Here is a 23,024-nt window from a genome sequence, read left to right as displayed (position 1 = left end):
CATGTCCAAAGCTTTATCTCATCTTCTTTATGTTTTGCTTAGAAATTACATATCAAGATGTATAGCACTCCATGGTTTCTTAGAATTTACAGAGCAAGAAACAGCAAATAATGAGAGAAGGTTTTGATGTTGCAAAATTTCCATCTGTTCACTTGGATATATAATTATATGCATGTAGCTATCCGTGCACCTTCAGCAATCCATAATTGGAAGGCATTTCCTTCATTTATCATGCAGGTGGTGTGTGATGCTACATGCAAAACTGCTGAAGTTATGGCCAAATTTACATATTCTTACTGTGATTTATACTACTTAAAGCACTTTAGTTTTTAGAACTTAATTTGTGTTGGAGACGTTTGTTTTTATTACCTTTTGAGTCAGTGTTTTTATATGGCTAACATACCACAAGATGGCACTATATCAGAGCAACACTAGGACACTGGGACATCCATCCTGATTAGATTGTTTGGGCATTCAGAGTTGGGATTGTACAAGCAAGGAGCTTGGTGAGCTTCTTCAAGCTCTTCTAAAACTAACTGAATTATTCCAAAATTGACCCTCCTCATTTACCAATCGGGCAGTGAAAAGATGCCTCATCTTTCACTGGTCCAAGTTTACTGAGATGTAGACAATTGAGCCTCCGTGCAAAGAGTTGGCCAGGAGTCAGTGGACCATTGAGCTTTTTCAGATGCTGTCTAAGGAGACAGAAATGGCAGGGAGTGAGGGGGAAGGGACTTTGTGAGGCATGGAGCACCCACATGTTAAGACGTTCAAATCAAACCTGTGAAGCTGTGGTTCAGAGTGGTGATAAAATCTGAAGGTCTGGGATAGAGAAGAGCCTGGTTGCACTTTTGCTATGCTGTAATATTTGTTTGTTTTCCTACTAAAGAGACCAAGAGTTGAATGGGGGTGAAGATCAGAGAAGGACTCGGCCCCAAGTGTGCTAAAGCTATCAGTTGCCATCAGTTTCCATTCATGACAAAATTGTGAAGTGTCTGTAATAGTTGCTTCTAACAATTATTTAGTTACTGTGAGTTCAAAGGAGGGAAATTAATATTAAGTGAGTGATCATGAAAAATTGCTTGAGCAGTAGAAGAAAATCCTGGTGCCATGGAGTTTGATTCTTATTTACACTGAGGTCCAGTTACACTAAGAAAATCCAGACTCCAGCAGGGTAAAGGAGCCTTAAGGTAAGAATTAGGCCCCTGTACACTGCCAAAGTAAATGTAAATGAGAATTGGGGCCTTGGAATCAAACCTGAAGTCATTCCTCTGAAGAATCAGTCCTGGAGTCAGGCCCGGCCAGGCCGTGGCAGGATGGGAGGGTCAGGCTTTCGGAATATTCATTTGCTAAAAACTGAACTGGGTGACAGTTTACGTTCTTCAAAATGCCCAACAATCAACATCCATGTCTCAACCTGCCAACATATATATCCAGTTTCTTATTTGCATGGAACTTCATGTAATTACTAAAGCCCCATCAACTGTATTTTTGAAACATGAGTATACCGATAGTTGTGCTGCCTATGAAAATCGCGCATCGTTATTTTGGAGTCATGATCCTATTAGCCAAAGAGCACAAGTCCAACTCCTGGTCCACTCTGCACTTCCAGCCCAATGCAAACACCAGCCTGATTTTACACAGGAGTAGTTCCATTTGAGTTGAATGGGAGTATAGGGAGTAAAGTGTGTAGATTTTGTTAGAACAATGATTGACGTGAAACATCTACAGATATAGTTTTCCTACTGAGTGCAGGTATTCTTGCTGGAGAATGCAAGAATTTTACCTTCTTTTAAAATGTTTTCAGTATAGAATAGAACATTTCTTGGATCCACTTGATAACCAAAGTTGGTCCCTTGGAGAAATCATCCAGCCTGCCTAGGAATTAAGCCATTTAAACAGAAGTTGTTTCTCTACTTCTCAATATACTTTTGGTCTTGTAGAATGAATTGAGTGGGCATGAAGAGGTAAATACTGAGTAGGCTCTGCCCCCAAAAATGTATTGAGGAAATGTTGCAATAACCATGTAAAACAAGTAAATATTGGTGTTGGTAAAAATGTCAATCTGTCAAATGAGTTAACTGCCATCTATTGTACATGAAAAAACTTGAATTTTTCCTTTGTGGCGATACGATGTATCTATCTGACAAACTGTCAAATATTCATCTTTCTAAATGCTGGCACTTCAGATTTGTATCTGGTTTATATTAATTATTCTTAACCATCTTCCACCAGAAGCTAGAAAGAATAATTTCACTTTTCTAACTTTTCCATTTGTTTGTTTGTTTGAAATTTACTTTTTAAATGATCATCTTTCTCAATAGCCCATGTTGCCATATTCTGACTTTTGCGTCATTATTTTGTTTGCTTCCTTTGCATCTTCGCTTAGATTTAGCCAGGGTTAGCCAGGTCACAGACTATTCAGAGCTGTATAGGTTAAAAAACAATACCTTGAATTCCATGTGAAACATATTGGTGGACAGTGGAAATTATGGAGAATGCATATGATGTTGTTAAAAATTTCCTTTTGATTATCTGATGGGGGAGGAGGTTAGAAAATTTCAGTATAGAGAAAACTAAGTGACACATTGTTATTACAACCTTCCTTATATATAAGATAAACACATAGTCAGGAGCAACTCTTCAAAATGAGCAAAATAATTCTTGCACTGAAAAAAACTTCATTACCAGCATAGAAAGACTAAAACACTAAACTTAATAAAAGGACACCTCAAGGTGATATAGTACATAGATGAAATATAGACATTTGACCATATGTTGGCATGGCACATTTCAACTAATAATATGGATTTTGTAATCAGCAGATGGCTTGAAGGACAAAGTCCGGATTACATAAAAGCAGCAAAGCTCTCTTTCCTATTTCAAACATAGAAGGCTAAAAGGGCACCAAGAAGGTCACCAATGGTTGTCATTCAAGTGACAAACTTGAGACTTGCAGATGGCAGAGTTTCAATGGGTGTCCTAAAAATATCAAGGAAGTCTACTAAGGGAATGAAAATTGTAAGGGGAGCAGATAAATGAAGGAGTTCCTTATGCCATCGGAGGTTCAAGAATCAACAGTGATCCTGCATCAGGTAGATCAAAAGTGTTTTCTCCAACTGAACAGTGATGTGAGCTCGCTTTAATCCTGACTATTTAATACAAAGAGTTTAAAGCATTTTAAAATGTTTTATTTATCTCTAAAGAAAATTGATAGCAATGAGCCAACTGGCAAATATCCATTCGTTGGTACTATCAATGTGCTCCACACCTTACTTTAAGCAATACACTGTGACCCACAGCTGCTGGAACTAGGAGTGCTAGTGGTGCTGCTGCCTGCCCTGGCTTGAAGTTTTAATAAGAAGCCAAGTACCATGGTTTCCGCCTTCAGCACCCCCAGGAAAAAAACTCTTCCAACACCGCTGATGTGAACCACTTCTTTCCCAGTAGCACCATCTCAGCAATGATTGCAAATCAGCGGTTTTGTCGCTACAATGTCATGTTGGAAGTGCTTGTTGCAGTAGTTCTTGTTTTTAGAGAGAGTTTAGGACCATGGAAATTTTACTGGAAAGTATAAATTTACCCAGGATCTGACGGGGGTGAGGTTTGTACAGTATACAAACAGATCAGCCAGGAAGATGGTGTCACCATGGAGAACAATGGCTGAAGGTAAGAATGGAAGATTTTATTTAAAAAGTAATTGCCAAGTTTGGGGAAATGTAATGGGATAAATTTAGCTAAAATGTGGCCACAGTGTCACACCCACCCCCCACCCTCTGAACCCCACAGAAGCCATTTCCACAGGGGCTAGAATCTGTACAGGGGGAAGCAGTGGCCAAGGGCAGTCCATGGTAAAGTGTTGTTCTTCTTAACCACTGAGGATAGGCCAAGAAGCAATGGGCTTAAATTGCAGCAAGCGAGGTTTAGGTTGGACATTAGGAAATACTTCCTAACAGTCAGGGTGGTTAAGGACTGGAATAAATTGCCTAGGGAGGTTGTGGATTCTCCATCTTTGGAGATTTTTAAGAGCAGGTTAGACAAACACCTGTGTGGAATGGTATAGCTAATACTTAGTTCCGCCATGAGTGTAGGGGCTGGACTAGATGACCTCTCAAGGTCCCTTCCAGTTCTATGATTCTATGGTAGATCAGATTAAATGGAGCTGCATTGCCAAGGAGCTGGGGGCGGGGCACCAGAGGCCAGAGCAAGACTAGAGATCTGATGCCTCTGCACCAGAGTCCCTGACCTCCAGCTGCTCATGGGAGTGTGCCCTGTAACCTTTTACTTAAGGATGTGTGTGGAGGTGCAAACCTTATTTCACCCTCCGGGGATAATATTGAGGGACTTGGGCAAGACTCCACTGGCCATTTCCTCCAATGGATTCCCCTTCCATGGGCTTGTCATTGGGAGAGATAATCTGGGGCTTTAATGATTATGGAAAATGGTAGACCTACTCCAGGAAATTGAAGGTTCAGTCCCAGTTTCCCCACTCCTTTCTGAAGGCGTCCCACTAAGATCCTCCATGCTGCATGCTTGGTCCTTCATACATCTACATTTCTGGCCAACATACCCTTTTCAAACAAAAGAGCATCTGATATCCCTTACTGAGCTAAGCTACTTGCTATTGGCACATGCCAAAAAAGGGAACTGGGCTTAAAAGGGGTAAATTGTAATAAAATAATGTTTCTTATGCACAAAGTATGTTTTGTTTTTCTTCCATGGAAATTGCACAAAATAATCAATGTAAATTTAGTCTTTTCTTTCCAAGCTCAGTGTTTGAGAACGGGAGGCATAACATTGATTTGTTCAAATGAAGTATAACTACTTCCAGCACCTAACTTTAACTGAAGAGAGGAAAGCTGGAGGCCGGGGGGGGGGGAGGGGGGCAGGGAAACAATAATTTACAAGGGTCTCACAAGATCTCATTATTTCATAACCATAACGCATGACAAAAATATGCAATCAGCTGAGGCTTTTCCCATACAGTTAAAGAAATTGTTTTTGAATAATTCCCCGTTATTACAAAACAGAGAAAAATATTTAATGAAATGTATAAAGCAAGCCATGTGCTTCAGCATGCCGGGTAATTACACTGGTTTTATTACACTGAATTTTGGTTTGTTTTTGGGAGATAAATATTGTCTTGATAATAGAATCAATTATCATCCTAAACTAAAGTAAGTAAAAATACTTGGGCAGGAAGGATGGGAGCCCATTATGAATGAAGCATTCTAATTCCCTCCCCCGCTGCCAACAAAAAGAGAAACAAGCAAGTGTTTGTCCATTGTTTGAACCACCCCTTTTTAAGGCTGTTTTCATGCATCAGGCATGCCAGCATGATAGATGTGGATTCACCTTGCTGTAGTATGCAACCTACTGATTAATTCCTGTGTATGCACAGATGTTGCTGAGTATTGTGTGAAGTGTTAGGACTGTGTAGAGATCTCCATAGTTCCCTAGTAATCAATACAGTATCATTCTTGTACCTATATTTGCTATCCATCCTCAGTACACTGTGGACCTCTTTGCCTGTGAGCTGCTGTTTGCACACAGTATGCAGCTAATGCACCCCTCTTGCTGCATAAAAGATTTGTCAGAAGCAAAAACTGGCAGGCACAAAAAAAAATCAGAATGGAATCCATAAGATGAGGAAACAGCTGATTCTGAAACCTTGTAAAGATCCAGTACACTTTGATGCTGATGTCCATTCAAAGTACCTGAACTGTTCAGTGCTCCTGTTAGATGACGGGCTGTATAAATCTCATTATTATTCTTCATCAGTTAAACAAGGTGTATGGTAAGTAGTTAATAATGAGTATTTAATATAACATATTCATAATAGTTATTAATGGCACTCATTGTAGTATGATGCACTAGGTGTGAAATCCTCAACCTATTCAAGTCAATGGCAAAACTCCCATTAACTTTAGTTGGGCCAGGATTTCACCCATGACATTTAGCCTACAGTTAACTATGACTTGTGAAATATTTTAGCTATATATACCTAATGTGCAGAATGTAACACTTCTGGTGGCTTAGATATTTTACTATGCATATTTCATTTTGTATTCATACACTCTGCCTACATAAGCCTTTCTGAAGGTGAAACTAGCTCCTTTCCCATTCTTTTTTAGAACAGGTTAATCTCCGTTATTATAATTATCAGTACTTGTACATATAAAAAAGACCCTTTCAAACCGCTTATGCTATAGTATTTTAATCCTCCTGTTTGGTATTGAATTTGCATATTTGACTGGTGCATTATGCGTGATAAAGTGTTTAAAATCTGTTTGCAGTAACATTATTGATTTCAGCTTTGACCGTGCAAAAATATACTATTAAAGGTGATCTAAAAAAGTGTTGGTGTCTTTGCCTTAGTTGCAATGTATAAAAGGGGTTGAAAGTTGGGGGATGGGAGAATTGTCTGTTTAAGGGGCTTTTTTCTGTTTGTGTTTAATCTCAGGAATAGCAACTCCAGTGTTCACTGGAGGGCTCTGTGGAGGACAAGAGGCTTGTGTGGATGAGTGCAAAGGGGCTATGTTGCAGTCAAAGTGACAGGAGCAGAGGCCTGAGCCAGTCAGAATTCCACCTGGACTAGTACATTGTCCTCCTTGCAAAGGGTGCAACAAACTACTCTTGCTGAGCCCAGCCTGCTGTGCTATGACTCTGCTGTTACTGACTCCTATGTACTCCCTTTTAGGTAATTAGGACCAAATTTTTGAAGTACTTGGCACGCAGAAACTCCCATTGTTCTCAGTCTCCAAGGTCTCAGTGCCTTGATCTAAGCACTGGACTGTCTGCCTTCCTTTCTTTAAAATAACCCTTTTGTGTTCATCCTCCAGTGAGACAATCTAAATTATCATCTAGTGTTGCTTAGAAAACATGGTAGAACACGAGGGAAATGAAAGTGCTAGGCTAAATGATTTCCACATCCCTAGAGCCTGTTGTCATCCATATTCTGCCTAATTCCCAGTCTGGTATGCCCATAGTAAAGAAACAATGGAGTGACTTGTATATATTGCTAGGAAGTGTGGGTCTTCTCTGCTTCCCCCAACTGGTCCGTGTAGGACACTAGTGAGTGCAGCTGGTGGAAATAATTTCAACCAGCATTTTTCGTAGAAAAATACAGTTTCAGTTAAATCAAAATATTTCACCTTAACAGTTCACTTTTGATAGAATTTTGATTTTTCAAAGACAAACTTCAAATTAAACAATTTCATTTCAAATGGAAATTTGTGTTTCATTTTTCAAAAAGAAAAAAATCTGTTTTCTATTCTTATTTTCTCCCCTTTCTCTCCCTTTATAAATCCCCCCTCCCATGGAAAAAGAGGGGCAGGTAAAACAAGGAGAGGCGAGGGAGGGAAAATATGAAAATTGAAATCTTTTTTTGGAAACCAAACAAAATATAAATTCTTCTTTGGAATTAAATGTAAATTTAATTTAGTTTCATTTTGATTTTTTTTCCATGGCAAAGGAGGAATTTTCCATGAAAATTTTGAAAAAAATCATTTTAGATTGGGTTTTTTAAGCAACAGCTGGCAGCTAGAGGATCTAATCCTTTGGCTCAAGAGATGGAGATTTGTACTTTCTGCATTGAAGGTCTAGGGGGTCAAACCCCATTGAATGCCAAGCTGAAGTGGTGAAACGCTGAATATAGAAACTTCTCTTGTGTAATACAAAGTTATTGAAACTAACCCCAATGCACCTTGTGGGAAATACTGTCTCTAGCATGATTAGAAGAACTTTAAACTGTTGAAGTCTCTGGGTCTGACCAGTGTATATTTTAGATGACCAGTCAGAGTTATTGGGAATACATCTTTGTCACGCAGTGAACTCCATCTTGTTTTGGGAATGGCATTTTTTTCCAGAGGTCTCTACATTGTATTGGAATCTTCATGTTGGAGTGTGTCCCTCATGTTGTACTGTAGCCTCCACTGGGGGTTAGAGCTTCCATTTTGTAGTTCGGGGGTGGGAGGCGTGACAGAGAGTCTTATGGCTGTGTCTCAGAAGCTGGCACTGAGCAATCTAGGGCCACCAATTCTGATTCTGTGACATTTTACCAGCCCATCCTGTGCTAATCCTGTGTTCTTGACTTTCTTGACAGTGTGTCTGGAGGAATTAATCAAGAAACCAGAATTCCCATGACCAGGTGGATTCCAGAGGAACATATCTAAACAACTGAGATCAGGATGGATCAGGTACTGGTTTCAGGGCGTTGATGGCTAGACTGCAGGGTCCCACTGCCCAAGAAAGATGTCAGACATGGGATCTGCACCTGGGAGTGCACTTGAGACCACCCCCATCCCAGAGCCAGGACCAGTGATCAGCCTCTGTCCAGAGCCAGGGGCTTAAAAGCACAAGAGATCTAGTGGTTGGGCCCACTCACAACAGACTGGTGTCCATCCAGAGAGAGGGGGAGAGGGCCAGGTTGTGACACAGTAAATAAAGCCTTGTATGGTGACAGTTTTCAGAGTGGTAGCTGTGTTAGTCTGTATCAGCAGAAAGAACAAGGAGTACTTGTGGCACCTTAGAGACTAAAAAATTTATTTGAGCATAAGCTTTCGTGGGCTAAAGCCCACTTCATGAGATGCATGCAGTGGAAAATACAGTAGGTAGATAGATAGATAGATAGATAGATAGATACAGAGAACATGAAAAAATGGGGGTTGCCAATGGTATGGTATGGCAACTCCCATTTTTTCATGTTCTCTGTATCTATCTATCTATCTATCTATCTATCTATCTATTGTATTTTCCACTGCATGCATCTGATGAAGTGGGCTTTAGCCCATGAAAGCTTATGCTCAAATAAATTTGTTAGTCTCTAAGGTGCCACAAGTACTCCTAATTCTTTCAGTAAATAAAGCATTCATTTTCACTTTGAAAGATTGGAGGAATTTTCAAGAAAGAAAAATTCAGACACTTGAAATACAAGATTTTTTTTTCACAAACAAACTGCAAAGTAATTGTACAAGGAAAAGGCTGACACAAAAGACTAGGTGGATGTGGCCAGCCATGTTAGGTCCTTTATCCTTTTTCTACTTTTTTTCTCCTCTTCTATGACGAGGCTACGTGGTGGGAGATGTGATCTTTCAGAATTAGCAGAATCTGGAAGAGTACAAAAACCAAGCTAGAATCAGTCCATTTCCCATATTCTTTTCCCTCTTCCATTAGCCATCACAACGTAAGGCACAGCACAGCAATAGTATGATATGTTCGTTAACAAAGCTATATCACAGGGTGTTCATGTCAGGCACAACCTAAGACCTTGAGCTCAGGGACAGCAGAGTCACCACAGAATGAGTACTACTGCTGTCTCTAGCCACTCCAATGGAGATGGTATGGGGCAGAGCTGTGGCTCATCTGTTCCTATATCAGCCAGGTTGTGGGGTCCAAACTCTTCCTGCACCCACCCACCTCCCTGGGCTCCATGACTTGCTGCTCTTGCTCCACCATAAATCTCTACACCACCCCAATGTAGAGCTATGACGATAGGCCAGTGTCGAGCCCTGTAGGGCAGCTCATCTAAGTTTAATTGACAGGCATACAGAAACATTCTGTGGTTAAATAGTGTGTTCACCTGTGCAGGGTCTCATTTTCAAAGGTGTTTCAACCAGTGTTATAACTTTGTGCCTATATTTTTTGCATGTAGAATATGTTGCTGGTACAAACTGTAGATGGAAATGGGAGTTGCACACCCAATCAGCTTAACGGGGGGGGTGTCTACTTGATTTACGTACCAGAGCTTGTGCATGCAAATTCTACTGGGGGGGGGGTCATAAACAGAGATGCCCTGTCTGAAAAATTGGCTCTTTATTTATCACTCAGTTATCCACTTAAGTGAACTTCACTGCTGACTTCATGACTCCATTTCACCAAAAACAGTCAAGTAATCTATCATTTCACAGTGCACAAATTGCTAATATCCAGAGAAAGATTGAATAGGGCAAATACCCATTGCTAAAACACTTATTTCTTCCTACTATCAGAAAACTAGCATTTTCTCATCCCCTTTTAAAAATCCTATTGATTGTGCATTTGGACACCTTAAATGAAGCAGAGTAGCATTGTTTAAAAATGTTGAAAACCAAAAAATCAGTGGGAATGTTTTACTTATCTAAGTGCTGTTCATTTGACCGTATGCTGTTCCCTCACTTGCTCGCTCAGAACTCCACATCTAAAGTCAAAGAAGGTTTTATCTCCATTTTCAACATTCACTAAAGATTTTTACTCCTCGGGATATGCTAGTTCAGTCAATGAGGCTAAATCTTTGAGTGCCAAAATCATATTCCAACACAGCTTGTCTGAAATGAGTTTGAGCTTCGTTTAGATCTTATAGGCAGCAGCTCCCATTTCTATTGCCAAATAGATAGCTATGGCTCAAGAATTGGCACAATGGTGAAATCCGGATGCTAAAATTTTCCTCCAGATTTAAATGCGGTGGGCCTGATTCTCCCCTCTCACTGGTTTTACACCAGTGTAACCCTCTTGACTTCAGTGGAGCTACTCTAGATTAACTTTGGTGTAAATGAGTGCAGAATCTAACCCACTGAAGTGGAGTGTGATTATTGGCAAAAGAGCAGAGAAAGCTTACACTGTAATTCTCTGGATAGTACTTGGCCCTGAACAATTTAGGAAATTTCATTTTCCGTGATTGGAGCCCTTATAGCAATCCCATACCAATAGTGATCACTTAACAATTCTGGCCCAAATTTTGCTCTGTTGTGCCAGCATAACTAAGAGCAGAATTTGGCCTGTTGACTTCAGTGAAATTGTTCCAGGATTAAACAGGTGTAAGGGCCAAACTACCCCTCAATTACAATTTTCTCAGGGACTCAGTGATAACACAGTTGTCACCATGATTTTATTTTGTAAGCCCTTAACTATGTGCCAGAAGTATCCTAAAATCTTGGCTATACCCAAGAGGTTACCGTAGTTAAAACATGACCAGGCCCATCTACAAACCGAAATTGGAAGTACTTTCTAACTGGGTTACAGATAACAGTGCTGTAACTGGGGCCTTAGACACAGATGTAATATACAGGTGCTAACTGAGAGCAAAATTTGGCCTCAAACCTCCAAATCTTTAAAAGACAGATGTGCACATTATAAACACACCTGACTTATTAAATGGCTGACTTGCCTGGAAATGAATTTCAGAATTAATTCACAAGCCACTGTAAACAATTTATCTTCTTTGCACAGTCCTAGTGTCCTCCTTCCAAAAAATCTAAATGACTTCATTAGTCCGAAGACCAACCTAATGTTTCCACACTAGAAGAACGTGCACAACATTATGCATGTTATTGTGCTAATCACTGGGCAAAATCCTGGCCTTAGCTTAAGGAAATCACATGGGTGAGAGCAGAGCAGAACCAGCTGTGTGTTATACACTATAGCAGTGATACTGAGACTGAGGCGCAGGAGCCACAAGTGGCTCTGTAATGTGTCTCCTGCAGCTTTTTCATATTAGAACACTGTATGATTTAATTATTAACCAGTCTAAGTTATTAACCAATCAGGATGATTTTACAGTGTTATTAACCAATTGCAGACTACTTAGTCATTTTGCTGTGAGTGTATATATATATATATATATATATATATATATATTAAAAAATGAAACAATGAATTCACACTATGTAGCTCTTTTGGGTAATGCTGATTGATAATTTGGCTCCTGAACCACTGAGGTCTGAGTATTACTGCAGTATAACTAGGGCCCTACCAACTTCACAGTCCATTTGTCAATTTCACAGTCATAGGATTTAAAAAATCATAAATTTCATGATTTCAGATATTTAAATCTCAAATTTCACAGTGTTGCAACTGTAGGGGTCCTGACCCAAAATGGGGTTGTGGGGGTGTCACAAGATTATTGTAGGGAGGTCGCAGTATTGCCACGCTTACTTCTGTGCTGCTGCTGACAATAGTGCTGCCTTCAGAGCTGGGTGGCGCGAGAGCAGTGGCTGCTGTCTGGGAGCCCAGTTCTGAAGGCAAAGCAGCCGCCAGCAGCAGTGCAGAAGTAAGGATGGCCTGGTATGGTATTGCCATCCTTACTTCTGTGCTGCTGCCTTCAGAGCTGGGCCCTTGGCCAGCAGCCACCAGGCCTGCTCAGCTCTCTGGACTGCTCAGCTCTGAAGGCAGCACCGAATTAAGGGTGGCATTACCATGAACCCCCCCCCCCCCCACACACACACACACACACACAATAACCGTGCGAACCTCCTGCAGCTTTCTTTTGGGTCAGGACCCTCAGTTTGAGAAAAGCTGGTCTCCCCTGTGAAATCTGTTTCGTATAGAGTAAAAGCACACAAAAGACCAGATTTCGCAGTCCATAACACGTTTTTCACGGCCACAAATTTGGTAGGGCCCTAACTATAACCATCCTGCAATAGCATCCTGCTTGGTGGGCACCAGGGTAATGAATGACTGGGTGCACTTTTCTTCTCCTTTGTGCATGATCAGCATGTGCCCAGAACTACTAAATGTTACTGATTGTAGCAAATGCACTAGTCATTTGTGAGACTGGGAATGCTCCCAGCTCTCAGACCATGTCCCCAGGGATACGGTGCACAGACTAGCCTGATGTCCTTCCCTAGCGCTCTCGTGAGCACTAAGAGGAGATGCACCTCTGCTGCTTATGTAAGGGGAAGAGGTTCCTTGCACCCTCTTTCTGCTTGCTGGAGGAGCAGAGGGCAGAACATAACTCTCAATGAATGTCTTCTGCTTTTTCTTTAGTCTTAGCTAAATGAGCAAATCAGCTAGCTCTTTTAAAACTCTTGGATGCAACCCATCTGGACATGTTTTAAAAATGTCTTACTTTAGCAGCTGCTGTTTAACATCCTCCAGATACTAGTGGAATAGATTTTCTATGACTATATCATCTGTTTTTTTCCCAAATACAGAACAGATATTTATTGAATATTTCTGAGTTTTCTGCATTATTATTGATAATTCTACCATTTCCATCTAGTAATGGACCAATACCATTGTTAGGATGCCTTTTGTTTCCAATATATTTTAAAAATTTCTTCTTACTGTCCTTAACTCTGCTGGCTGTGGATTTCTCCTTATGTTCCTTTTGTTCCCTTCCCTTATTAATTTCCTACAATTCCTAGCTTCTGATTTATATTCATTACTATCAACTTCCCCTTTCTTCCATTTGAAATATATATATTTTAATAGCTACTTTCACCTCCCCTCTAAACCAGGTTGGTATTTTAAGTGGGATGGCCTTCTTCCTTTACTATGGCTTTTTGGGTATCTAGTAAATTGTTCTTAAACAATTCCCAATTATAATTCACATTGTTCTAACTAAATTTTTCCTCCCAGCTGGTTTGATTCATAATTGTTTTCAGCTTGGTGAAACTGGCTCTTTTAAAGCACCATGTATACATTTTTGATTTGGACTTCATGCTTGAACACATTTATAATGTGGAACCAGAATAATCACTTTTACCTAAGCTACCATTCATTTTCAGTTCTGTGATCAGCCCCTCTTTACCTGTCAAGATGAGGGCTAATACAGAATTCCTCTTGTTGGATGCAACAATTTTTGAGTTAGGAAATTGTCATCTATAATATTTAGAGATTCCAAGGTATTTTAGTACTGGCAGCATGAGACCTCCAACATATGTCACTATAATTGAAATATTTCAGTCATGCAAATCATCCCACAGGGTTTCAGTAATACCAACTAGATTGCATCTATGCTCATAAATGAGCAATTTCAATTCCTCTTGTCTGTTACACAGGATCCTAGCACTGGTGTATAGGCAATAAAAGAATTACTTTTCGTACCTTGATTAACTTTGTTTTCAACATCTCGATTTTGTTGCTAAATGATTGCTCATGTCTTCCCTCTTTTTAATCTCCCCCTTTGTTATTAGTTTATTGCCCTCCTGACTACTCTAGCCAGCCTGGCCCTGAGGAGATTCGTTCCCCTTCTACCGAGAGGGTGGCCATCCCCTCTACTCATGGAAGATGAACCAGTGTTCCACAAAACCAAAACCCTCCACCACTTTCCTAGCCAGTAGTGCACTTCCAGAATCTTCTGCCTTCTGTCTTCCTTCACTCCCAGGACATAAAGGATGTCCAAGAAGATCACTTGGAGTCTTTTTCTTCAGCATACTTCTGAGTTCCCTAAAGTCACCTACTACCTGTGAGATATCTCCCAATGTAGTGTCCCATTAGTGCTGATATGAACAATCACCTATAGGTCCTTGCCCCTTAGCTTCAGAAGCCTATCCAGTCTCAGAGTGATGTCCTGTGTTTTAGCTCTGGGAAGACAGTGCACCAATTTATTGCCTGTCACATGCACAATGTTCTTTTGATTCTCCTGAGTACTGAATTTCCAACAAGAGTGGTCTATCTTCCTTGGATAGTTTGAGATCTCTTCGTGGGCAAGGTTGATTTTCTTACAAGTTGGGCTGAGCTGCCATCCACAGGTGTGTTCCATACATGTCTCCATTCCTTCCAACAAGCTGAATCTTGAGAGGTGTCTTCCACAGCTTACTCACTGAAGACCTGGTATTGATTGGAAACTTCTAGTTATGTGGAATACATCTTGGTCCTCTTCTCTCTGATGGCCACAGCCTGCCCATCCTCCTCTGTCGTCAGCCATGTAGAATGATACCGTGACCTCTTGTGTCTGGTGGTTACAAACTGCCAGGCCTCTTCTCTGACTCCTCTCTCAACTCCTTGGTGGCAAGTTCCTTTCTTGCTTGAACCTGTGGTACTGATGTCTCCCAAACCTGGCTATCTAGGAACTACTCAGCTTCTCTGATTCTCTGTAGCATCTATCTTGCCCTTCCAATCCAAGAATCTTTTCTTCCAACACAGTCACCAACTTGCACTTCATACACAGAAAGTCCCATCAGGCAGGAAATAAAATGTGGCACATCTGTTGCAGTTCATCACCACTGTTTCATCACTGGCCACCATGAAATCCCATGTAGAGCTGAACCTTGGAGGAAAGCCTTTCAGAGGTTTCTCAGGAGTACCCAAAATTGTGAGACATTTTGCTAGCACCTGCCGTTAGCATGAGGAACCTTTGTCTGTGCCTGCCATGTATCAGTTCCTCAACTCCACTGGCCACAGGCAACACAAGCACTCCCATCTAGGCCTTGCAGGCCCCGCTGCCACTCTACAGGTAAGCAATAGGCATACTCCAGACCTCAAGCCCTCTGAGTGTCTCTCTGGAGTGTCCAACTCCTGGAATGTCCACTGGACACTCAAAATATTCACCAATCTGCTGCTTTCAAAGAAGCAGTGCACCCCTGCATACCAGTTTCACCTTAGATCACCACTCAATTCACAGTACTTACATTTGATTATAGTGAAATCTAGCAAAAGTTTATTTAACAAAGCATACAGATTCAAATAGTTGCAAGTAGACATATTGGAAACAAATGATTACATATAAAATAAAATCATAACACACATTCTAGTGTCTAGACCTAATTAACAAGATGCTCTCATGTCTAATGAAGTATTGCTCATCCAAAATCTCTGCAGCACCTTACAGGCAAGCTGCCAGTGACCCTTCTTTCATGACACATGCTCGTGGTCAGTTTGCCTCCTAGGTGAAGGATTCAGTGTGTCTCTTTGCCCTCCAGACCAAACCTTTGTTTTTATTCATAAACAGGACACACCCCAGCTGTTTGTTTCTTCTGTAGATTCCCTCATCTCTCAATTTGCACCTGGCTCAGTATGCAGATAGGCATACAGTGTGAGGGTTACAATACACAGTACATAAATGGCCAGACAGGGAGATAAATGTCAGTTACCTCCTGCCTGAAAGGAACATCTTTGAGGTACATCACCTCCTGGTGAACCGCCATAACTCCAAGACCTTCAGAATATTACTTTCAGTATAGATACATAACTCCTTAAATATTATCTTTACTACATTTTGCAATGATTATGACAACCAGCAGGCTACTAGCTCTCAGTAGAAACCTCACATGCCACCCTTTAGTGAATTATTATGCAAATATCTGACCCAGGGGATCCCTGTAAAACCTTATGCACCCCCTGGGCCCTTTGGGCCCAAGCGGTCCCTGGGTCACAGCCTCTCACACTCCCTCCAAACTCTCCTATTAGCTGCCTCTGTTCACAGCTCTGGAGTTTGCCTAGCAAGTGACTTTTTAATACCAAGTTTCCCCGCTTAGCTTAGCTCTGCCCCTCACCACCAGGGACTGATTAACCAATCAGAGTATGTCTACACAGCATTTTGAAGTGAGTAGGAGCAAAACTCCCAGCCCAGGTCAACAGATTCATGCCAGTGGAGCTTGCATTAGTGCTCTAAAGACAGCTCCACAGACAACACCGTGAAGTTACAGCTCAGGCTCTGAAGCCCGCCCACTCCTGCCCTCCCTAGGCGTCAGGGCCTGTGCTCCAGCCCAAACCACAACTTCAAAGCACCGTCTATACAGCTATTTTTAGAGTGCTAGTGTGAGCCCCACTCGTCCACGTCTGTTGCCCCAGGCTCAAAGACTCACTCCTGCTCGTTCCAAAATGCAGCATAGAGCCTCCGAGACTTCAAACAGCAGGGCTCATCAAAGCTCCAAGGGTGGTAGCCAGGCACCTACAAACCTACCTGTCTCAGATTCAGACTCTAAGTAGAATTGTTACTTCCGGGATCTCCAGTCAAATATCAGAGGGAAATCCACAGTTTCAATAGTGAGAAGTTTTGGCCTAGTACTCTCTGCACTTGCAGTGCTGAGCTTTCTGTCTTTATCTAAAATTGTTGTTGGTGTTTATAGAATTTCCACACTTTACTTTATCAAACTCTCAGCACTCTCTCTAGAATACAAAAGAAAAGGGAAATAAACAGGCTATGCTTTTTCTTCTAACCACTAGTTGGTCTTCCTTTAAGGACCTTAGAAGACATTTTTTTTGTATTGTTTCCTTGCATATGTGGGTAGCTTTACTACTCCATCCCCCTCAGGACCACTTAACAACATCAGCAAAGCAATTAAGTACAGTTTTCAGGAAAATGCCAGAGGCATTACACTGTCTGGATGGGAGTCTCAGCCCAATTATTTTCATCTAGTTGTGAACTATGGAAAGTGGACTTTACTTCATTATAACTTCAGTTCCCACTGATTAAAAGTCTAGTGTGTTACAGACAGTAAGGAAAAATGAAACAATTAAACTTTCCAGCAATAAAATTGCTGCATATTCTTCAGCATACGGGTTTACTTCTCTCCAGAGAAGTGATTAAAATGAATTGATTGAACTATAATTTGATTGACTGAAGAGCTTCCATCCATTGCACTAAAGCTTAAATTCCATCTTATTGCTCTATTTAACTCGGAATATAAAAAATTTCCAGCAGCCTGGCAAACCCTTATGTAGTCAACTAACTGAAATTTCTTACAACTCTCAGACTATGGAGGGGTCCATTCTCCCTTTGCTATGTTCATGTGACTCACAATGGAATTAAATACATACTCAGGGAGAAGAAGTCTAAGAAATTACATGAATCTGACTAATCTCCTTAAAGAAATATTATGGAAGGACTTCTAAATTATTGAGTGTTTTGTGCCCCATTACCCAATCATTTGGAGACTTTATACACATGATTGTAGAGACGGCTATTCAAAGAGACTTGAGAGGTTTTAAATTGTAAGATCATTTAACTGTTGCAAACCTATCTAAGCAGCAACACCATTTACTATTAAGAGCATTCTCATACTGGCAAAAGTGCAAGGATCATGCCCTCATCATGCAAGGGTCTAACTACACATGGCTTTAACTTGTGCAGCTATGTGTTGGAGGTTGCCAAATGTATATACTGTACTTGATACTTTAAAAGTCTCCCCTTTTTCTAAGCTCTGTCTACCCTATATTGGGTGTGCAAGTGTTGTCTTGTCAAGTGGATTGAGCACCAGCTGGGACTCAGGAGACCTGGGTTTTATTCCTAGCTCTGCCACTGCTAGGCTGGGTGACCTTGCACCAGTCACTTCACCTTTCCGTGTGTCACTCCCCCCCCCCCCTTTAAAATGGGGATAATGACATTGAAGTGCTTTGATTTCTATGGCTGTAAAGTGCTATATAAGAACTAGGTAATCTTATTAAAGAATGAAAGTCAGTTGTGAGCCCGAATGTTGCAGACTGAGATGCCAGTGTGGAAGCACCAGCAAACAGACACAATGTGGCCTTTGTTTCTGTCCTATGGCTAACATAATATTTTGGTGCATAAAATGCCTAGGTTAGATTTTCCCCTCTGAACATTTAAATTGAATCACCACGCATACAATTCCTGTTGTATATTACAGATGGCGCACTCTGACTTCCCCATCCCCACTTCCCATCTGGAACTAAAATACAGAATTTGACAAGGAAAATTGTGCTGCCATAAAGTTGCATCACCATCAAATTCTAGAGCAAAGTCTCAGCAAAAACAAGTGAAGTTGGTAATTTAATCTATCCGTTTACTCAGTCTCATGTGAAGACAAGGGATGTGTAGCATCTTGTTTAAATATTTAATCCTCCTCCTTTAATAGCCAGATCCAAATCCTAATGAAGTCCATAGGAGTCTGAACATCGATGAGAACAGGATTGGAGCTAGCCATTTAGAACATATAAAGGAGACAGTATGGCTCATTGGATGGAAGTGGGGCTGGGTATCAGGACTCTTGAGCTCTTATGTGAGTTTTGTCATTGAGTTGCATTGTGATCTGGGCCACCACTGTAAAACCAGTAGAGAATCAGGCCACACCTCTAACTTAAAGCACCATAGTATTTGGCCCAGGTGTGGTTCCAATGCCAGGATTTTACAGGGATTTTGTTCACTGTTGATAGTTAAGGTTGCGAATTTGTCACAGAGGTCACAGAAGTCACAGATTCTGTGACCTCTGTGACTTCTGCTGAGGCCGGTGTGCCTGGCTCAGGGACAGCTCAGGCAGCCCCTGCTCTAGGCTCACCGGCCACTGCTGGGGCAGTCTTGGGTCACTGCCCCTCCCCCGCAGCAGCAGAGTTTGGGTGTGGGAGGGGGCAGGATGTTGGGATATAGGACAGGGTGAGGCAGGCTCTGGGCGGTGCTTACGTGGGGGCGCTCCCCGGAAGCGACAACATCCCCTTCTCTCGGCTGCTAGGCAGAGGCGTGGCCAGGCAGCTCTGCATGCTGTCTCCGCCCAGAGTGCTGGCTTCGCAGCTCCCATTGGCTGGGAACCTCGGCCCATGGAAGCTGCAGGGGCGGTGCCTGAAGATGCCTAGATGTGACTGGTAGTTTCTTTTGTTTTCTGTTTCACTTTCATGACCCTCAACAAAAAAAGAAAGCACAGAATGAAGATGTGTAACAATAGAAATGTTTTAAAAGGTAGACAAGGGCAAATGATCAGCAGCGATCAGTTTGGTAGAGTGCCTCTGTGGGATGCTTGACCCAGAATTCTAGTCTTGCTCATTGCAGACAAACCAAATAAAAGTCTAAGAATGTAAGTGCTTTATTACTTGAAGCAGAAAGCCTGAATTTCCTTACAATGAACAACAAAGATTTACAGAACTGAAATTTTCTATAATAAAGATGCTCAGCTTTTCAGAAGGTGGGAGATAAGTCAGGTCTTACCATACAAGTATAAATATTAAGTCCTGAAATTGTACCTAACTTCTCAAGGACAAAGAGTATTAGAGAGGCAGAATTTCAGTCTAAATGTGTGGATGAGATGATGGTGTAGGGAGGAGGGGCTTAGTATATAGTATCACTGGTATAGTCATCCAGGAGTTCACATTTGTTACTGGCTTGGTGAAATCTAATTATAGAACACATCATCCGTTTCGAGTATCTGCCCTGTTTTCTGACAGACTGCCCTGAGGTAGGCACTCACAGTCGTAAGCCACACCAGACAGCGTGAACTGGCATTAAATGAGGATAGTGGTATAATAGGCATTGTGGAAACTTGGTGGAATGAGGATAATCAATGGGACACAGTAATACCAGGGTACAAAATATATGGGAATGACAGAGTAGGTTGCACTGGTGGGGATTTCACACTAAATGTTAAAAAAAAAAAAACCCAGAGTCAAATAAGCTGAAAATCTTAAATGAATCACATTGCAGCATAGAATCTCTATGGATAGAAATTCCATGCTTGAACAATACGAGTATAGCAGTATAGGAATATATTACCAACCACCTGACCAGGATGGTGACGGTGATTGTGAAATGCTTAGGGAGGTTAGAGGCTTCAAAATCAGAAACTACAGTAATAATGGGTGATTTCAACTACCTGCATATTGACTGGGTAAATGTCACCTCATGGTGTGATGCAGAGACAACATTTCTAGACACCACAAAATGACTGCTTCTTGGAGCAGTTAGTTGTGGAACTCACAAGGGGAGAGACGGTTCTTGGTTTAGTCCGAGGTGGAGCACGGGATCTTGTCCAAAAGGTAACTTTATCTGAACCACTCAGTAATAATGACCACCATGTAATTAAATTTAACATCCTTGTAGAGGGAAAAATACCAAAAATAAATAAATAAACCCCCCACAGTAACGTGTAACTTTAAAAAGCTAACTATACCAGAATAAGAATGCTAATTAGATGGAAATTAAAAAGAACAGTCACAAGGATAAAATGCCTGCAAGCAACGTGAAGACTACTTAAAAACACTAAAATAGAGACTCATACTAAATGTATACACCAAATCAAAAAAGACAGCAGGAGGACCAAAGAATGCCACCATGACTAAACAGCAGGGTAGCGGAGGCCAATAGAGGTAAAATATCGTCCTTTAAAATTTGGAAGTCAACGAGGAAAATAGAAAGCAGCACAAACTCTGGCAAATAAAATATAATATGAGAGGCCAAAAAAAATAATAATTTGAGAAGCTATTTGCAAAGATGTGAAAATTAACAGTAAAAATGTTTAAGTACATCAGAAGCAGAAAGCCCCCAGACAATGAGGCCACTAGATAACCAAGGTGTTAAAGCAGCACTCAAGAACAACCAAGGCTATTGCAGGGAAACTAAATGGATTCTTTGCATTGGTCTTCACTGCAGAGGATGTGGGGGAGATACCCAAAAAGAATAGCTCTCAAAGGGGTGACAACTCTGAAGTACTGTCTCAAATTGAGGTGTCACTAGAAGAGGTTTTAGAACAGATTGATAAATTAAACAGTAATAAGTCACCAGGATCAGATAGTATTCACCCAAGAGTTCTGAAGTAATGCAAATACAAAATTGCAGAACTACTGCCTGTGATATGTAACCTAGCACTGAAATCAGCCTCTGTACTAAACTATTGGAAGATAGCTAATATAATAAGATAGCCAATTTTTAAAAAAGGCTCCAGAGGCTATCCTGGCAATTATAGGCTGGTGAGCCTAATTTCAGTAATGGAAAAATTGATAGAAACTATATTAAAGAACAGAATTATCAGACACATAAACACAATTTATTGGGGACAAGCCAACATGGCTTTTTTAAAGGGAAATATTGCCTTCTCCAATCTACTAGAATTCTTTGATGGAATCAACGAGCATGCGGACAAGGGTGATCCAGTTGATATAGTGTACTTGGACTTTCAGGAAGCCTTTGACAAGGTCCCATACGAAAGGCTCTTGAGAAAACTAAATAGCCATGAGATAAGAGAGACCTTCCTGTCATGGATCTGTAACTGGTTGAAAGATAGGAAACAAAGGGTAGGGAAAATGGTGAGTTTTCATAATGAAGAGAAGTGAACAACAAAGGGAATCCCCCAAACACATGTACTGGGACCTGTGCTGTTCAACATATTCATTAACGACCTGGAAAAGGGAGTGAAGAGTGAAGTGGTAAAGTTTGCAGACAATACAACATTATTCCAGCTAGTTAAGTCACACTGTAAGGAGTTACTGATGGATCTCATAAAATTGGGTGACTGGACAACAAAATGGCAGATGAAATTTAATGTTGACAAGTGCAAAATGTTCCACGTTGGAAAAAAAACCCAACTACACATATACAATGATGAGGGCTAAATTAGCTGTTACCACCCAAGAGAGAGCATGGAGTCCCGGTGGATAGTTCTCTGAAAACTTTCACTCAGTGTTCCACAGAAGTCAAAAAGGCTAACAGTATGTTAGGAACTATTACAAAAGGCATAAAAAATAAGACAGAAAATTTCATAATGCCCTTATATAAATCCATGGTGCACCCACACCTAGAATACTATATCCAGTTCTGGTCACCCCTTCTCAAGAAGAATTTAGTAGCACTGGAAAAGGTTCACAGATGATCATGAGTATAGAACAGCTTCCATACAAGGAGAGACTAACAAGATTAGGGCTGCTCAGTGTAGAAACCTGATTACTAAGGGGAATATGATAAAGGTCTATAAAATCATGAATGGTGTGGAAAAAGATTTACCCTTTCATACAATACTAAAACCAGGGGTCACTTGGTTCATGATTTCACAATGAAATAAATAAGCAGCAAAATACAAACAAAAGGAAATACTTTTTCCACACAGCTAACCTTTAGAACTCATCACCATGAAAGTTGAATGGCCAAAAGTATAACTTGGTTTGGAAAAGAAGGAGTGGACAAGTTCATGGAAGATGGGTCCATCAATGGTTATTACCTAAGATGATCAGGGACACAACCACATACTTGAGGTGACCCTAAACATCTGACTATCAGAAGCTCGGCGTGGAAGACGAGGTGGATCACTCCATAATTACCCTGTTCTGTACACTTCCCCGGAGGCTTTGATACAGACCACTGTTGGAAACAGGATACCAGGCAAGATGAACCATAATCTTTCTGAACATGGCAGCTCTTACGTTCTTACATACATTTATTGCCTATTTGGAGAGCTATGCATTTTTTGTGTGTCTTCTGCCACACTGCATAACACAAATGTGGCATGGAACTGTATGATGTGATATATTCCCATGGGTCTTGCTTTTTATAGACATGCACCATGTGTACAGAGGGCAACAAATAGCTTAAATAAAAATTTAAGATCTAATCCTATAGTTTTTACACTGACAAACTCCTACTAAGTTAACAGGAGTTGTATCTGCATAAG

At 40.9% G+C, this 23,024-nt stretch overlaps 2 long non-coding RNA genes across 5 annotated transcripts in view; one reads left to right on the top strand and one right to left on the bottom strand.

Moving 5' to 3' along the window:
* Positions 1-8,317, top strand: part of LOC125620736 (uncharacterized) — a 328,147-nt gene extending 319,830 nt beyond the window's left edge. Inside the window, exon 5 of the long non-coding RNA XR_012664561.1 lies at positions 8,105-8,317. This is a non-coding gene — a long non-coding RNA (uncharacterized LOC125620736). The remainder of the gene's footprint in view (positions 1-8,104) is intronic.
* LOC125620735 (uncharacterized) overlaps positions 1-23,024 on the bottom strand; it is a 213,498-nt gene that overhangs the window by 149,811 nt on the left and 40,663 nt on the right. The window contains exon 3 of one of the 4 annotated variants that reach the window (XR_007352300.2): positions 8,924-9,108. The exons of the other annotated variants lie outside the window; for them this stretch is intronic. This is a non-coding gene — a long non-coding RNA (uncharacterized LOC125620735). Of the gene's footprint in view, positions 1-8,923; positions 9,109-23,024 lie in introns of those variants that run through there. 4 annotated transcript variants of the gene reach the window in all.

The sequence above is a fragment of the Caretta caretta genome, chromosome 12 (genome assembly GCF_965140235.1).
Source record: "Caretta caretta isolate rCarCar2 chromosome 12, rCarCar1.hap1, whole genome shotgun sequence".
Taxonomy (NCBI): Eukaryota; Metazoa; Chordata; order Testudines; family Cheloniidae; genus Caretta; species Caretta caretta.
This window is presented reverse-complemented; position numbering and strand designations above follow the sequence as displayed.